Source organism: Carassius auratus, chromosome 50 (assembly GCF_003368295.1).
Source record: "Carassius auratus strain Wakin chromosome 50, ASM336829v1, whole genome shotgun sequence".
Lineage (NCBI taxonomy): Eukaryota > Metazoa > Chordata > Actinopteri > Cypriniformes > Cyprinidae > Carassius > Carassius auratus.
Window position 1 is genome coordinate 7,817,048 of NC_039292.1, and position 15,939 is coordinate 7,832,986.

The following is a 15,939-nucleotide window of genomic DNA, read 5'->3' on the forward strand; positions in this document are numbered from 1 at the left end:
CCCTTTGTAAGGTCATTTCAAAAAATCACCACGGCAAAACCATTCAAGCTATCCAAAATCCATTCACAATTTAAGTTCCTATCAGAAATACTGATGTGTGTTCAGAGTTTTGTGAAATTCTAAGTATGTTATGTGCCTCAAAATCACCTGAGAAGTATTCCAGTTTGACATGTTGCCACGCCAACAATTTTTTAGATATCAATATCCCCCTTGCAGATTTATATCGGCTGTGTTTTAACATTATTCTGATGAAGTTTGAAGCAAATCGAGTAATAATAAGATGCTGAATTCAAATCATTTTGAAAATGACACACTTCCTTCTGCCAGTTGGTGGCGCTATAACTTTGACTCCTAATAGTCACATATATGCGATCGACATCATACAACGAATAATTTGATGAAGTTTGATTAAAATCAGGAAATGTATGTGGATGGTATTAGACACTTCCTGTTTCTCATTTCTCGCCATAATTTCAACGCCTCGCCACGAGCAAACCGTTCGAGATATCAAAAATCCCCTGGCAATTTTTCATCCCCAGTGTCTTGAGATCATGTTGACCGAGTTTGGCGGCAATAGAGTAAAAAACCTATGACAAGTATTTCAAATTCCAGAGCATGCGCTTTTTACATAACTCTAAATAGCTGACTTCCTGTTGGGTGGAGCCTATGACATGCAATACGCAAGTTGTTCGGCACGATGAGATCTATATGTGTACTGAGTTTCATATGAATATGTGCAAGTATGTGTGAGCTATACATCAACATTTCTGACTGTGATCCAGGGGGCGCCGTAGAGCCCCTGTGCCACGCCCGGGTCCCAGCCTCTGCAGGCTCCTAAAGGCCACAGATTTCAAAGTGTGCGCACATTTTCAAGAGTTTTTGAGTATGTTAAGGACCCCAAAAGCCCCCACAACTTTGACGAAAAATTTGAATACTAAACCCTAAATAGCCAACTTCCTGTTGGGCGGAGCCTATGACATGCAATACGAAAGTTGTTTGGATTGATGAGATTTATAAGTGTACCGAGTTTCATACGTCTACGAGCAAGAATGTATGATATATGGCCCTCCATATTCCAGGGGGCGCTGTAGAGCCCCTGTGCCACGCCCGTGTATCAGTCTCTGCCCGGCCCTAATGGCCGCAGGTTCCAATCTGTGTGCCAATTTTCAAGACTTTTTAAGCATGTTAAGGGCCCCAAAAGCCCCCGAGACGTTGGAAAAAAATAATAATAATAATAATACTAAAAAATAATCCTAAGGAAAACAATAGGGCTCTCGCCCTCCAGGCTTGAGCCCTAATAATAATAATAATAATAATAATAAAAAATAATCCTAAGGAAAACAATAGGCCTCTCGCCCTTTGGGCTTGAGCCCTAATAAATATAGCTGCAAGCAGCGATGTCGGGCTCAAGCCATCAGTGCAACGCCACCCCGGTGGCATCGGGAAAAACTGTGCCCAGCGGGCATAAGCATTTACAGTAACCCTCTGACAATCAAGTTTTAAGGGATGCGGCAGTTAAAGGGTTAATCCGACCAATCTCGACTTTGAAATCACATACACAGAACAATATATATAACTTTAGTAACACTTTATTTTAATATTTATAAAAAATGTATAAGGTGTGCATTGTAGCTGACACCTATATGAACACATTACAATTGTTTTGTGACTGCAAGTCTTTCTTCTCAAATGCTATTGAGCTTCAAATTTGCATTTGAGCCCATGTGTAAAAGTAGCATAATTTACATATGACTTACAGTTTGTTGTAATAAATATCAAACATTCAAATTAATTGTGCATTTTAGCTGTCACCTAGATGAACAATTACAGTTGTTTTTATGACTGTAAGTCATTCTCTTTAAATGCTACTGACGTTAGAAAAGTGTATAACAATATCACATGTAACTTTAGAGACGGTCCCTAAATTTCTTTAGTTTTCTTTTTCTCTGTGCCGGATTGCTGATGTCCTTTACCCGGGCATAGATGTCCATCCATCAATTACGAACATTCAGCCGCAAACATGAGGTGTGAGCAGTCGTGAGCGCGGATGGGAGAATGGCGCATGTTTTTTTTTTTTTTTTGAGCAACTGGGATGGTGCCCCCTCTGGGAGTTGGTGCCCTACGAAGACTGCATACTCTGCATATAGGGAGCGGCGGTACTATCTGGAAGATATATTCCTCAAACCATCGTACAAGAGGAGGTGATGCTAGTCCTTCAAGAATCGCTCAAAACCTATTCAAGTGTACAGTTTCCTTTTATTGCATCTTGAAATAAATATTTCAGAATTCTGAATCAAACTGGGTTGTGTTTATTTATTTATTTTATAAGACAACTGAGACTTTAATCTCCTTTGTAATATATGTGATTTTAAACCAAGAACAATTTATTTATAGATGTATTACTGCTTAATAATGACTATTATTAAGGGAAAAGGCTTTATAATCATGAACTATTTACTAATGCTTAGCTAATGAGTTCAGTTATTATAAAGTGTTACCAATGCATTTACTAATGTTAACAAATTAGACATTATTTTACAGTGTTACCAAATCCTTAAATAATTTATTAGTGTTTTGTAATGATTTTAATCACCTATAAGCATTTGTGAAATAGTTTTGCTTGGATTGCAGCTTAATCTGTCAGTTGAAGAGTTTTACTGTTACATCCATGAGATTAATACATGTAATGTCACATCACAGGTTGTCATAAGTCAGTATCAAATGAGTTTGAAATTATTATTTGCAGCACAAATAAGGCTTCTTAGGATGTTTTTAAATCCCTAAAACTGTCAGAAAAGGATAAGGACTAAGAGATTTCTTAACCTGTCATGAAAGGAAAAAAACACCACCATTAGCAACAACAAAAACAAAAACCATTTAAAATACAGATTTTTTTTTTCCTGATCATTAAAGGGATGATTAGGTCTCTCTCTCTCTCTCTCTCTCTGCCAGACAGCCCCTCCCTACAATCCACACACACTGTCAGTCACCGAAAATTCACAGTCACCAACCCCCTCACACTCCCCCTCCCTCTCCCCCTCCCTTTCCTCACACAGACAGAGTGGCCAGAGTGAGATCATGTCAGTTGAGAAGTCTGACAGTTTTTTTATTTTCTGTTATCCATACAGTGTTGTAAAGTCGTGAAACTATGCATATTTCCTCAGAATGATTTTAACTCTGTATGAAAAAAATGCTTTGAAGTGTTTGGAAGCTGCAATTTAAACATACAAGACAATTAATGTTTCCCTTTTTTACTGTCATTTCAAAAAATCACCACAACAAAACCGTTCAATCTAACCAAAATCTTTTCGCAATTTAAGTTCCTCGATGTTTTTTCTTCATGTAGACAAAGTTTGGTGTGTATAGTGTACTTCCCCTGTGAGGAGTATTCATTAATTCACAACTGTAAAATCTCAAAAATACACATTCAAATCAAAATAGCCGACTTCCTGTTGGTCGTAGCTGATGACTGTGAATTAGAAAGTTGTCCGTCTTGAAAATAACAATTTATTTACCGAGTTTGGTGTCTGTAGCTAAAACTAACCCCCCCACTTTTGACAAAAGGTGGCGCTATAGAGTGCCTCCTTCACGCCCTATTAAAAGCTTTTGCCATTGTCTAGCTATCACTAATACTGATATGTGTTTTGAGTTTCATGTAAATCTGAGCTTGTTGTCTGCCTCAAACTCACCATAACAGAATATTCAAGTTTGACACGTTGCCATGGCAACACTATATCAGATATCAATATCCCCACAACAGATTTACATCGGCCGTGTTTTGTCATTATTCTGATGAAGTTTTAAGTAAATCGAGTAAAAATAAGATGCTGAATTCAAAGCATTTGGAAAATGACACACTTCCTGCTGCCAGTTGGTGGCGCTATAACGTTGACTCTTAATAGTCACATATATACAATCGGTATCATACAACGAACAAACCCATGAAGTTGGATCAAATTCAGGAAATGTATGTGGATGTTATTAGACATTTCCTGTTTCTCATTTCTCGCCATAAGTTCCACGCCACGCCACGGGCAAACCATTCGAGATATCAAAAATCCCCTCGCAATTTTTCATCCTCAATGTCTTGAGATCATGTTCAGCGAGTTTCGTGGCGAACGGTTTGAAAACCTCAGAGGAGTATTTCAAATTCCAGAGCATGCTTTTTTTAAACAGCCCTGAATAGCTGACTTCCTGTTGGGCGGAGCCTATGACATAAAGTGTGAAAGTTGTTCGGCTCAATGAGATCTATAAGTGTACCGAGTTTGATATAAATACATGCAAGTGTGTGTGAGCTATGGTTCAAGAATTCTGACTGTCTTCCAGGGGGCGCTGTAGAGCCCCTGTGCCACGCCCAGGTCCCAGCCTCTGCGGCGTCCTAATGGCCGCAGATTCCAATGTGTGTGCCAATTTTCAAGAGTTTTTGAGCATGTTAAGGCCCCCAAAACACCCCGGAAGGTTTAATAAAAAATAAAAATAATAATAAATATAGCTGCAAGCAGCGATGTCGGGCTCAAGCCGTCAGTGCAACGCCACCCCGGTGGCATCGGGAAAACTGTGCCCAGCGGGCATAAGCATTTACAGTAACCCTCTGACAATCAAGTTTAAAGGGATGCGGCAGTTAAAGGGTTAATCCGACCAATCTAGACTTTGAAATCACATACACAGAACAATATATAGAACTTTAGTAACACCTTATTTTTATATTTATTTAAAGATGTATTACTGCTTAATAATGACTATTATTAAGGGAAAAGGCTTTATAATCATGAACTATTTACTAATGCTTAGCTAATGAGTGCAGTTATTATAAAGTGTTACCGATGCATTTACTAATGTTAACAAATTAGACATTATTTTACAGTGTTACCAAATCCTTAAATAATTTATTAGTGTTTTGTAATGATTTTAATGACCTATAAGCATTTGTGAAATAGTTTTGCTTGCATTGCAGCTTTATCTGTCACTTGAAGAGTTTTACTGTTACATCCATGAGATTAATAAATGTCATGTCACAGGTTGTCATAGGTCAGTATCAAATGAGTTTGAAATTATTATTTGCAGCACAAATAAGGATTCTTAGGATGTTTTTAAATCCCTAAAACTGTCAGAAAAGGATAAGGCCTAAGAGATTTCTTAACCTGTAATGAAAGGAAAAAAACGCCACCATTAGCAACAACAAAAACAATAACAATTTAAAATACAGATTTTTTTTTCCTGATTATTAAAGGGATGATTAGGTCTCTCTCTCTCTCTCTCTCTCTCTGCCAGACAGCCCCTCCCTACAGTCCACACACACTGTCAGTCACCAAAAATTCACAGTCACCAACCCCCTCACACTCCCCCTCCCTCTCCCCCTCCCTTTCCTCACACAGAGTGGCCAGAGTGAGATCATGTCAGTTGAGAAGTCTGACAGTTTTCACATTTTCTTTTATCCATACAGTGTTGTAAAGTCGTGAAACTATGCATATTTCCTCAGAATGACTTGTCTTCTATGTGTACATTTTTTTGAAGTGTTTAGAAGCTGCACTTTAAAACAATAAAAGACATTTACTGGTTCCTTTTTTACTGTTATTTCAAAAAATCACCACGACAAAACCATTTAAGCTATCCAAATTCATTCGCAACTGTTCTGTAAGATAAATTCTTTAAACAGTGGTAAAAGAGGATGTGGTGCTGATCCTTCAAGAGTCACTCAAAACTTATCTGTCCATAAAGCCTATTAAGAATTATTCTTAATATACAGTATTTCACAATACTTCAGCATGTTATTCTAATTAAGTGAGGGTCATTTTATCAGTAAAATACATAAAATACATATTTTTCTTTGAAAGATCTCTATAAATGATTTAAATCATACTCGTTTCTACAATAATTATTTTAAAGTAATCCTATATCTCCATCTAGTGGCCATTATTGGTACTAAGAATTGCGAGCTTGTTATGATAGTTTTAATTTTATGCTGGCTCCTGAACATAATAAAGCTATGAAACTTATTGTGCTTCCTTCAAATGATGATGAAGAGTTGGAATGAAAAATTGTAAAGATATAGTAAAATAACTATTGTATTTTTTTTATGTTACTTTAATAAATCGCTATGGCCACAACATTTAAGGTATCCTAAACCCATTCACAATTTAACATCTTCAGTATATTGGCATCATGTTGAAAAAGTTTGGTGTGAACTACTCTTCTTGGAGGAGTATGAATTCATTTACAGTCTGATTTTATCATAATTCCACAATAACATTTCTGAGTTCTGTATCAATCAGTGTTGTTGTTTGTTTATTTTTATTTTTTTATTTTTCATACGAAGATAACTGACCCTTTACTCTCCTTTTTAACAAATGTGCTTATAAACCAAGGACAAGCTATTTATAGCTGTATTTATAAACTGCTTACTACTGACTATTAATATTGGGACAAGGCTTTATAAAGCATGAACTGACTATTTACTAATGAGTGCAGTTATTATAAAGTGTTACCAATGCATTTACTAATGTTAACAAATTAGACATTATTTTACAGTGTTATTAAATCCTTTAATGACTTATAAGCATTTGTGAAAGCATCTTAGTCTTGATCTGTGAGCTGAACAGTTTTACTGTTACATCCATGAGATTTTAAAAATGTAGATACATGTCATGTTACAGGATGGAATAGGTCAGTATCAAATGAGTTGAAATTATTATTTGCAGCACAAATAAGTATTTTTAGAATTTTGTTTTTAATTCCTGGAACTGTCAGAAAAGGATAAGGCCTAAGAGATTTCTTAAGCTGTAATGAAAACAGCACAATTAGCAACAACAACAAAAAAATAACAATTTAAAAAACAGTTTTGTTTTTTTGGTGATTAAAGAGATGTTTAAGTCTCTCTCTCTCTCTCTCTCTCTCTCTCTCTGTCTGTCTGCCACTCAGCTCACACCCCTCCCCCACTCACACTCACACACACACACAGTCAGCACTCATACATTCCTCAAACAGAGTGACAGAGTGAGATCAGATGTCTGACAGTTTTTTAATTTTCTTTTAATCATACAGTGCTGTAAAGTCATGAAACTATGCATATTTCCTCAGAATCACTGGTTTTCTAAATGAAAAATGTTTTTTAAAGGTTTGGAAGCTGCAATTTAAAAATAGAAGACGATTAATGTTTCACTTTTTACTGTCATTTCAAAAAATCACCACGACAAAACCGTTCAAGCTAACCAAAATCTGTTCGCAATTTAAGTTCCTCGATGTTTTTTCTTCATGTAGACAAAGTTTTGTGTGTATAGTGTACTTCCCCTGTGAGGAGTATTCATTAATTTTACAACTGTAAAATCTCAAAAATACACATTCAAATCAAAATAGCCGACTTCCTGTTGATCGTAGCTTATGACTGTGAATTAGAAAGTTGTCCGTCTTGATAAGAACAATTTATGTACCAAGTTTGGTGTCTGTAGCTAAAACTAACCCCCCCACTTTTGACAAAAGGTGGCGCTATAGAGTGCCTCATTCACGCCCATTTAAAAGCTTTTGCCATTGTCTAGCTATCACTAATACTGATATGTGTTTTGAGTTTCATGTAAATCTGAGCTTGTTGTCTGCCTCAAACTCACCATAACAGAACATTCAAGTTTGACACGTTGCCATGGCAACACTATATCAGATATCAATATCCCCACAACAGATTTTCATCGGCCGTGTTTTGTCATTATTCTGATGAAGTTTTAAGTAAATCGAGTAAAAATAAGATGCTGAATTCAAAGCATTTGGAAAATGACACACTTCCTGCTGCCAGTTGGTGGCGCTATAACGTTGACTCTTAATAGTCACATATATACAATCGGTATCATACAACGAACAAACCCATGAAGTTTGATCAAATTCAGGAAATGTATGTGGATGTTATTAGACATTTCCTGTTTCTCATTTCTCGCCATAAGTTCCACGCCTCGCCACGGGCAAACCGTTCGAGATATCAAAAATCCCCTCGCAATTTTTCATCCTCAATGTCTTGAGATCATGTTCACCGAGTTTCGTGGCGAACGGGTTGAAAACCTCAGAGGAGTATTTCAAATTCCAGAGCATGCTTTTTTTAAACAGCCCTGAATAGCTGATTTCCTGTTGGGCGGAGCCTATGACATAAAGTGTGAAAGTTGTTCGGCTCAATGAGATCTACAAGTGTACTGAGTTTGATATAAATACATGCAAGTGTGTGTGAGCTATGGTTCAAGATTTCTGACTGTGTTCCAGGGGGCGCTGTAGAGCCCCTGTGCCACGCCCGGGTCCCAGCCTCTGCGGCGTCCTGATGGCCGCAGATTCCAATGTGTGTGCCAATTTTCAAGAGTTTTTGAGCATGTTAAGGCCCCCAAAAACCCCCGGAAGGTTTAATAAAAAATAAAAATAATAATAAATATAGCTGCAAGCAGCGATGTCGGGCTCAAGCCACCAATGCCATCGCCACCCCGGTGGCATCAGGTAAACTGTGCCCAGCGGGCACATGCATTCACAATATCCCTCTGGCAGTGAGGTTTTAAAGGATATGGCAGTTAAAGGGTTAATCCGAATCATCTAGACTTTAAAATCACATTCACAGAACAATATATATGTATAACTTTAGTAACACTTTACAATAAGATTCCATTCATAAACATTATGTTAACATGAACAATATTTATATAGCATTCATTCACGTCAGTTAATATTCCAAACTTAAACATTAAAACATTGTTTTATTGTGATTTTTTTTCCAAGCACATTTTACCAATTCCTAACCATATCAATCTTAATAACTACCATTATTTTTTTATTTAATCATTTATGAGTGCTATACAATAGTCCAGGAAAGCTGGAAGAGAAAAACAGGTCAAGAAGAACTGACAAAAAGAATTGCAAAATAATTAGGAAATAATGTGAAGATTAATTTTTAGTCAATTCTGCAAGACAGACTTTCAGGAAAGGAGGTGGAATAAAAATGAGCTCCTAAATCTTAATCCCAGATTCTGGAAGATATACTCCTCAAACCATCGAACAAGAGGAGGTGGTGCTGGTCCTTCACGAGTCACTCTAATCTGTTCATAAAGCCTATATATAAAGTCTTTATATATAGTATTTCACAATACTTCATGGTATTCTAATTAAATCATTTTTTGGAATCTTAGATCTCTCAGAGCCTGACACCGAGTAATTCTGGAGACTCCAGGAAAGTGGCAGTTCTGTAAAATGTTGGCGCTGGAGACTAAATGCTCCCTGATAGTTTCACACCTAATTCACTTAACACACACACACACACACACACACACACATTACCCACAGTGACAGTGGGACTGAGTGACATCAGATGTATGATAGTTTTTTTAATTTTCTATCATCCATATAGTGTTGTATAGTCATGAAACTATTGTCATGAGACCAGTCATTCTGAGGAAATATGCCTCAGAATGACTTGTCTTTTATGTGTACATTTTTTTTTAAAAGTGTTTAGAAGCTGCACTTTAAAAAAATAAAAATACATTTACTGGTTCCTTTTTTACTATTATTTAAAAAAATCACCACGACAAAACCCTTCAAGCTATCCAAAATTCATTCACACCTGTTCTGTAAGATTAATTCTTTAAACAGTGGTAAAAGAGGGATGTGGGGCTGAACCTTCAAGAGTCACTCAAAACGTATCTGTCCATAAAGCCTATAAAGAATTATTCTTAATATACAGTTCACAATACTTCAGCTTGTTATTCTAATTAAGTGAGGGTCATTTTATCAGTAAAATACATAAAATACATATTATTTTATTTGAAAGATTTCTATAAATTATTTAAATCATACTCGTTTCTCCAATAATTATTTAAAAGTAATCCTATAGCTCCCTCTGGTGGCCATTATAGGTACTAAGAATTGCAAGCTTGATTTATAAGTTATGATAGTTTAAATTTTATGCTGGCTCTTGAAAATGATAAAGCTATGAAACTTACTGTGCTTCCTTCAAATGAGGACTTCTACTTATATAAAAAATTATGAAGAGTTAGAATGAAAAATTGTAAAGATATAGTAAAATAACTATTGTATTTTTTTATGTTACTTTAATAAATCTCTGTGGCAACACCATTTAAGCTATCCTAAACCCATTCACAATTTAACATCTCAGTATATTGGCATAATGTTGAAAAAGGAGTATGGAGTAGTATGAGGAGGAGTATGAATTCATTTACAGGCTGATTTTATCATAAATCCACAATAAAATTTCTGAGTTCTGTATCAATCTGTGTTGTTGTTTGTTTATTTTTATCTTTTATTTTTCATAGGAAGATAACTTACTCTCCTTTTTAATAAATGTGCTTATAAACCAAGGACAAGCTATTTATAGCTGTATTTATAAACTGCTTACTACTGACTATTGATATTGGGACAAGGCTTTATAAAGCATGAACTGACTATTTACTAATGAGTGCAGTTATTATAAAGTGTTATCAATGCATTTGCTAATGTTAACAAATTAGACATTATTTTACAGTGTTATCAAATCCTTAAATGACTCATAAGCATTTGTGAAAGTTCTGCTTGCATTACAGCTTAGTATTGATCTGTGAGCTGAACAGATTTACTGTTACATCCATGAGATTATGTAAGTTAAAATAAATATAATGTCACAGGATGTCATAGGTCAGTATCAAATGAGTTTGAAATTATTATTTGCAGCACAAATAAGGTTTTTTTTTAGGATTTTTAAAAATCCCTAAAACTGTCAGAAAAAGGTTAAGGCCTAAGCTATTTCTATGTGAGTGGCTAAATTTATTTTTGTTTTTATAATTGTAATACACAAACTATGAAATTATACAAAATGTATAAAAAGGTAAATAAATAAATACGCACACATTAAAAAAGCAGCCAAGTCGAATGAGTTTCCTTTTTTATATAGATTAAAATTGAAGACAGAAGCAAGTGGTAAATGTGGTCACTTTAATATTCAAATCCAGTAGATCCAGTTTATGTTCACGTGGCTGTTTTCGTTTATAGTCGCCAAGCTATTATGTATTTTGAAATAATCTTGTCTGTGATGTGTTCGCTCGTACGACGAAAGCCAGAATCCTGCAGCTCGAGAGATATATGTTATTCTGCCAGTCGCGCTTTCAAATAGTCTTGCACACTTAAACTGGTCACAAACACCTGCATTTACCTCTTGTTGTGTTACAGTGGGTTTATTGTGTGCATTTGTGGTAATATTTTATTTAAAAAAGCTCTTAAACAAGAATAAATTCGTTTGTTTTGAGCTCGACACTGTACGCGCTGATCGGAGGCGTGATTTCAGATAGGCAGCTGCAAATATTTCATTTTCACACAAACAGTTCAAAAACATCTTAATTTAGCTCTTGGTGTGTTCTAATTGGTTGATAGTGTGATATCGCTGTAATAATTTATTTTTAAAAGCTTTAAAACAGGAATAAATTCGTTTTTTCTGAGCTCTTTACTCCAGACGCTCGTGGTCACAGCGGTGATTCATCTCTCCTATTTCTCACATATCTCTGGCCAGAAATAATTTATCCATGAGCCCTGAACCGGTAATAATCAGATATGTTGGTTTAGCTTGTCAGTGTGAATTAAATCTAAGTATTTATTTGTATTTTTAACGGATTTAAAAGTGAAAGTAAAAGTTCGGGAATTGAACCTGTAGGGGCGCTATTTCTCTCAGACAATGGAAGTCTGAAGCACATATACTCAAACTGAGGGACAGAGTGAGATGAGATGTCTGACAGTTTTTTAATTTTCTGTTATCCATACAGTGTTGTAAAGTCGTGAAACTATGCATATTTCCTCAGAATGACTTTTTCATCTGTATGAAAAAATTATTTGACGTCTTTGGAAGCTGCAATTTAAAAATACAATAATGATTCCCTTTGTAAGGTCATTTAAAAAAATCACCACGGCAAAACCATTCAAGCTATCCAAAATCCATTCACAATTTAAGTTCCTATCAGAAATACTGATGTGTGTTCAGAGTTTTGTGAAATTCTAAGTATGTTATTTGCCTCAAAATCACCTGAGAAGTATTCCAGTTTGACATGTTGCCACGCCAACAATTTTTTAGATATCAATATCCCCCTTGCAGATTTATATCGGCTGTGTTTTAACATTATTCTGATGAAGTTTGAAGCAAATCGAGTAATAATAAGATGCTGAATTCAAATCATTTTGAAAATGACACACTTCCTTCTGCCAGTTGGTGGCGCTATAACTTTGACTCCTAATAGTCACATATATGCGATCGACATAATACAACGAATAATCTGATGAAGTTTGATTAAAATCAGGAAATGTATGTGGACGATATTAGACACTTCCTGTTTCTCATTTCTCGCCATAATTTCAACGCCTCGCCACGAGCAAACCGTTTGAGATATCAAAAATCCCCTGGCAATTTTTCATCCCCAGTGTCTTGAGATCATGTTGACCGAGTTTGGCGGCAATCGAGAAAAACACCTATGACAAGTATTTCAAATTCCAGAGCATGCGCTTTTTACATAACTCTAAATAGCTGACTTCCTGTTGGGTGGAGCCTATGACATGCAATACGCAAGTTTTTCGGCACAATGAGATCTATATGTGTACTGAGTTTCTTATGAATATGTGCAAGTATGTGTGAGCTATACATCAACATTTCTGACTGTGTTCCAGGGGGCGCCGTAGAGCCCCTGTGCCACGCCCGGGTCCCAGCCTCTGCAGGCTCCTAAAGGCCACAGATTCCAAAGTGTGCGCAAATTTTCAAGAGTTTTTGAGTATGTTAAGGACCCCAAAAGCACCCACAACTTTGACGAAAAATTTGAATACTAAACCCTAAATAGCCAACTTCCTGTTGGGCGGAGCCTATGATATGCAATACAAAAGTTGTTTGGATTGATGAGATTTATATGTGTACCGAGTTTCATACGTCTACGAGCAAGAGTGTATGATATATGGCCCTCCATATTCCAGGGGGCGCTGTAGAGCCCCTGTGCCACGCCCGTGTATCAGTCTCTGCCCGGCCCTAATGGCCGCAGGTTCCAATCTGTGTGCCAATTTTCAAGACTTTTTAAGCACGTTAAGGGCCCCAAAAGCCCCCGAGACGTTGGAAAAAAATAATAATAATAATAATAATAATAATAATAAAAAATAATCCTAAGGAAAACAATAGGCCTCTCGCCCTTTGGGCTTGAGCCCTAATAACAAGAATAATCCTTAGAAGAACAATAGGGCTTCTTCGCCCTTCGGGCTTGAGCCCTAAATATAGCTGCAAGCAGCGATGTCGGGCTCAAGCCATCAGTGCAACACCACCCCGGTGGCATCGGGAAAACTGTGCCCAGCGGGCATAAGCATTTACAGTAACCCTCTGACAATCAATTTTTAAGGGATGCGGCAGTTAAAGGGTTAATCCGACCAATCTAGACTTTGAAATCACATACATTGAACAATATATATAACTTTAGTAACACTTTATTTTAATATATATAAAAAAATTATAAGGTGTGCATCGTAGCTGACACTTAAATGAACACATTACAATATTTTATGACTGCAAGTCTTTTTCCTCAAATGCTATTGAGCTTCAAATTTGCATTTGAGCCCATGTGTAAAAGTAGCATAATTTACATATGACTTACAGTTTGTTGTAATAAATATCAAACATTCAATTTTATTGTGCTTTATAGCTGTCACCTAGATGAACAATTCCAGTTGTTTTTATGACTGTAAGTCATTCTCTTCAAATGCTACTGACGTTAGAAATGTGTATAACAATATCACAATGTAACTTTAGAGACAGTCCCTAAAATTTGAGACTCTTGAATGTCCAATGTCAAGACAACTTTAATGCCTGTTTTTTTTTTTTCTTTAGTTTCTTTTCTCTGTGCCGGATTTGCTGATGTCCTTTACCCGGGCATAGATGTCCATCCATCAATTATGAACATTCAGCAGCAAAACATGAGGTGTGAGCGGTCGCGAGCGCGGATGGGAGAATGGCGCATGTTTTTTTTTGTTTTTTTGAGCAACTGGGATGGTGCCCCCTCTGGGAGTTGGTGCCCTACGAAGACTGCATACTCTGCATATAGGGGAGCGGCGGTACTATCTGGAAAGATATATTCCTCAAACCATCGTACAAGAAGAGGTGATTGCTAGTCCTTCCAAGAATCGCTCAAAACCTATTCAAGTGTACAGTTTTCCTTTTATTGCATCTTGAAAATAAATATTTCTGAATTCTGAATCAAACTGGGTTGTGTTTATTTATTTATTTTATAAGACAACTGAGACTTTAATCTCCTTTGTAATATATGTGATTTTAAAACCAAGAACAATTTATTTATAGATGTATTACTGCTTAATAATGACTATTATTAAGGGAAAAGGCTTTATAATCATGAACTATTTACTAATGCTTAGCTAATGAGTGCAGTTTATTAAAAGTGTTACAATTGCATTTACTAATGTTAACAAATTAGACATTATTTTACAGTGTTACCAAATCCTTAAATAAATGTATTAGTGTTTTGTAATGATTTTTAATGACCTATAAGCATTTGTGAAATAGTTTTGCTTGCATTGCAAGCTTTATCTGTCAGTTGAAAGAGTTTTACTGTTACATCCATGAGATTAATAAATGTCATGTCACAGGTTGTCATAGGTCAGTAATCAAATGAGTTTGAAATATTATTTGCAGCACAAATAAGGATTCTTAGGAGTTTTTAAATCCCTAAAACTGTCAAAAAAGGATAAGGCCTAAAGAGATTTCTTAAAAAAAAACACCACCATTAGCAACAACAAAAAACAATAACAATTTAAAATACAGATTTTTTTCTGATTATTAAAGGGATGATTAGGTCTCCTCTCTCTCTCTCTCTCTCTCTCTCTGCAGACAGCCCCTCCCTACAATCCACACACACTGTCAGTCACCAAAAATTCACAGTCACCAACCCCCTCACACTCCCCCTCCCTCTCCCCCTCCCTTTCCTCACACAGACAGAGTGGCCAGAGTGAGATCATGTCAGTTGAGAAGTCTGACAGTTTTTTTTTTTTTCTGTTATCCATACAGTGTTGTAAAGTCGTGAAACTATGCATATTTCCTCAGAATATTTGATCTCTGTATGAGAAAATGCTTTGAAGTGTTTGGAAGCTGCAATTTAAACATACAAGACAATTAATGTTTCCCTTTTTACTGTCATTTCAAAAAATCACCACGACAAAAACCGTTCAAGCTAACCAAAATCTGTTCGCAATTTAAGTTCCTCAATGTTTTTTCTTCATGTAGACAAAGTTTGGTGTGTATAGTGTACTTCCCCTGTGAGGAGTATGCATTAATTCACAACTGTAAAATCTCAAAAATACACATTCAAATCAAAATAGCCTGACTCCTGTTGATCGTAGCTTATGACTGTGAATTAGAAAGTTGTCCGTCTTGATTAAGAACAATTTATGTACCAAGTTTGGTGTCTGTAGCTAAAAACTAACCCCCCACTTTTGACAAAAGGTGGCGCTATAGAGTGCCTCTTCACGCCCTTTTAAAAGCTTTTCCCATGGTTTAGCTATCTTTAATACTGATATCTGTTTTGAGTTTCATGTAAATCTGAAGCTTGTTGTCTGCCTAAAATCACCATAGACAGAACATTCAAGTTTGACACGTTGCCATGGCAACACTATATTAGATATCAATATCCCACAACAGATTTACATCGGCCGTGTTTTGTCATTATTCTGATGAAAGTTTTAAGCAAATCGAGTAAAAATAAGATGCTGAATTCAAAGCATTTTGAAAATGATTCACTTCCTGCTGCCAGTTGGTGGCGCTATAACGTTGACTCCTAATAGTCACATATATACGATGGTATCATAACAACGAACAAACCAATGAAGTTTGATCAAATCAGGAAATGTATGTGGATGTTATTAGACATTTCCTGTTCTCATTTCTCGCCATAATTTCAACGCCTCGCC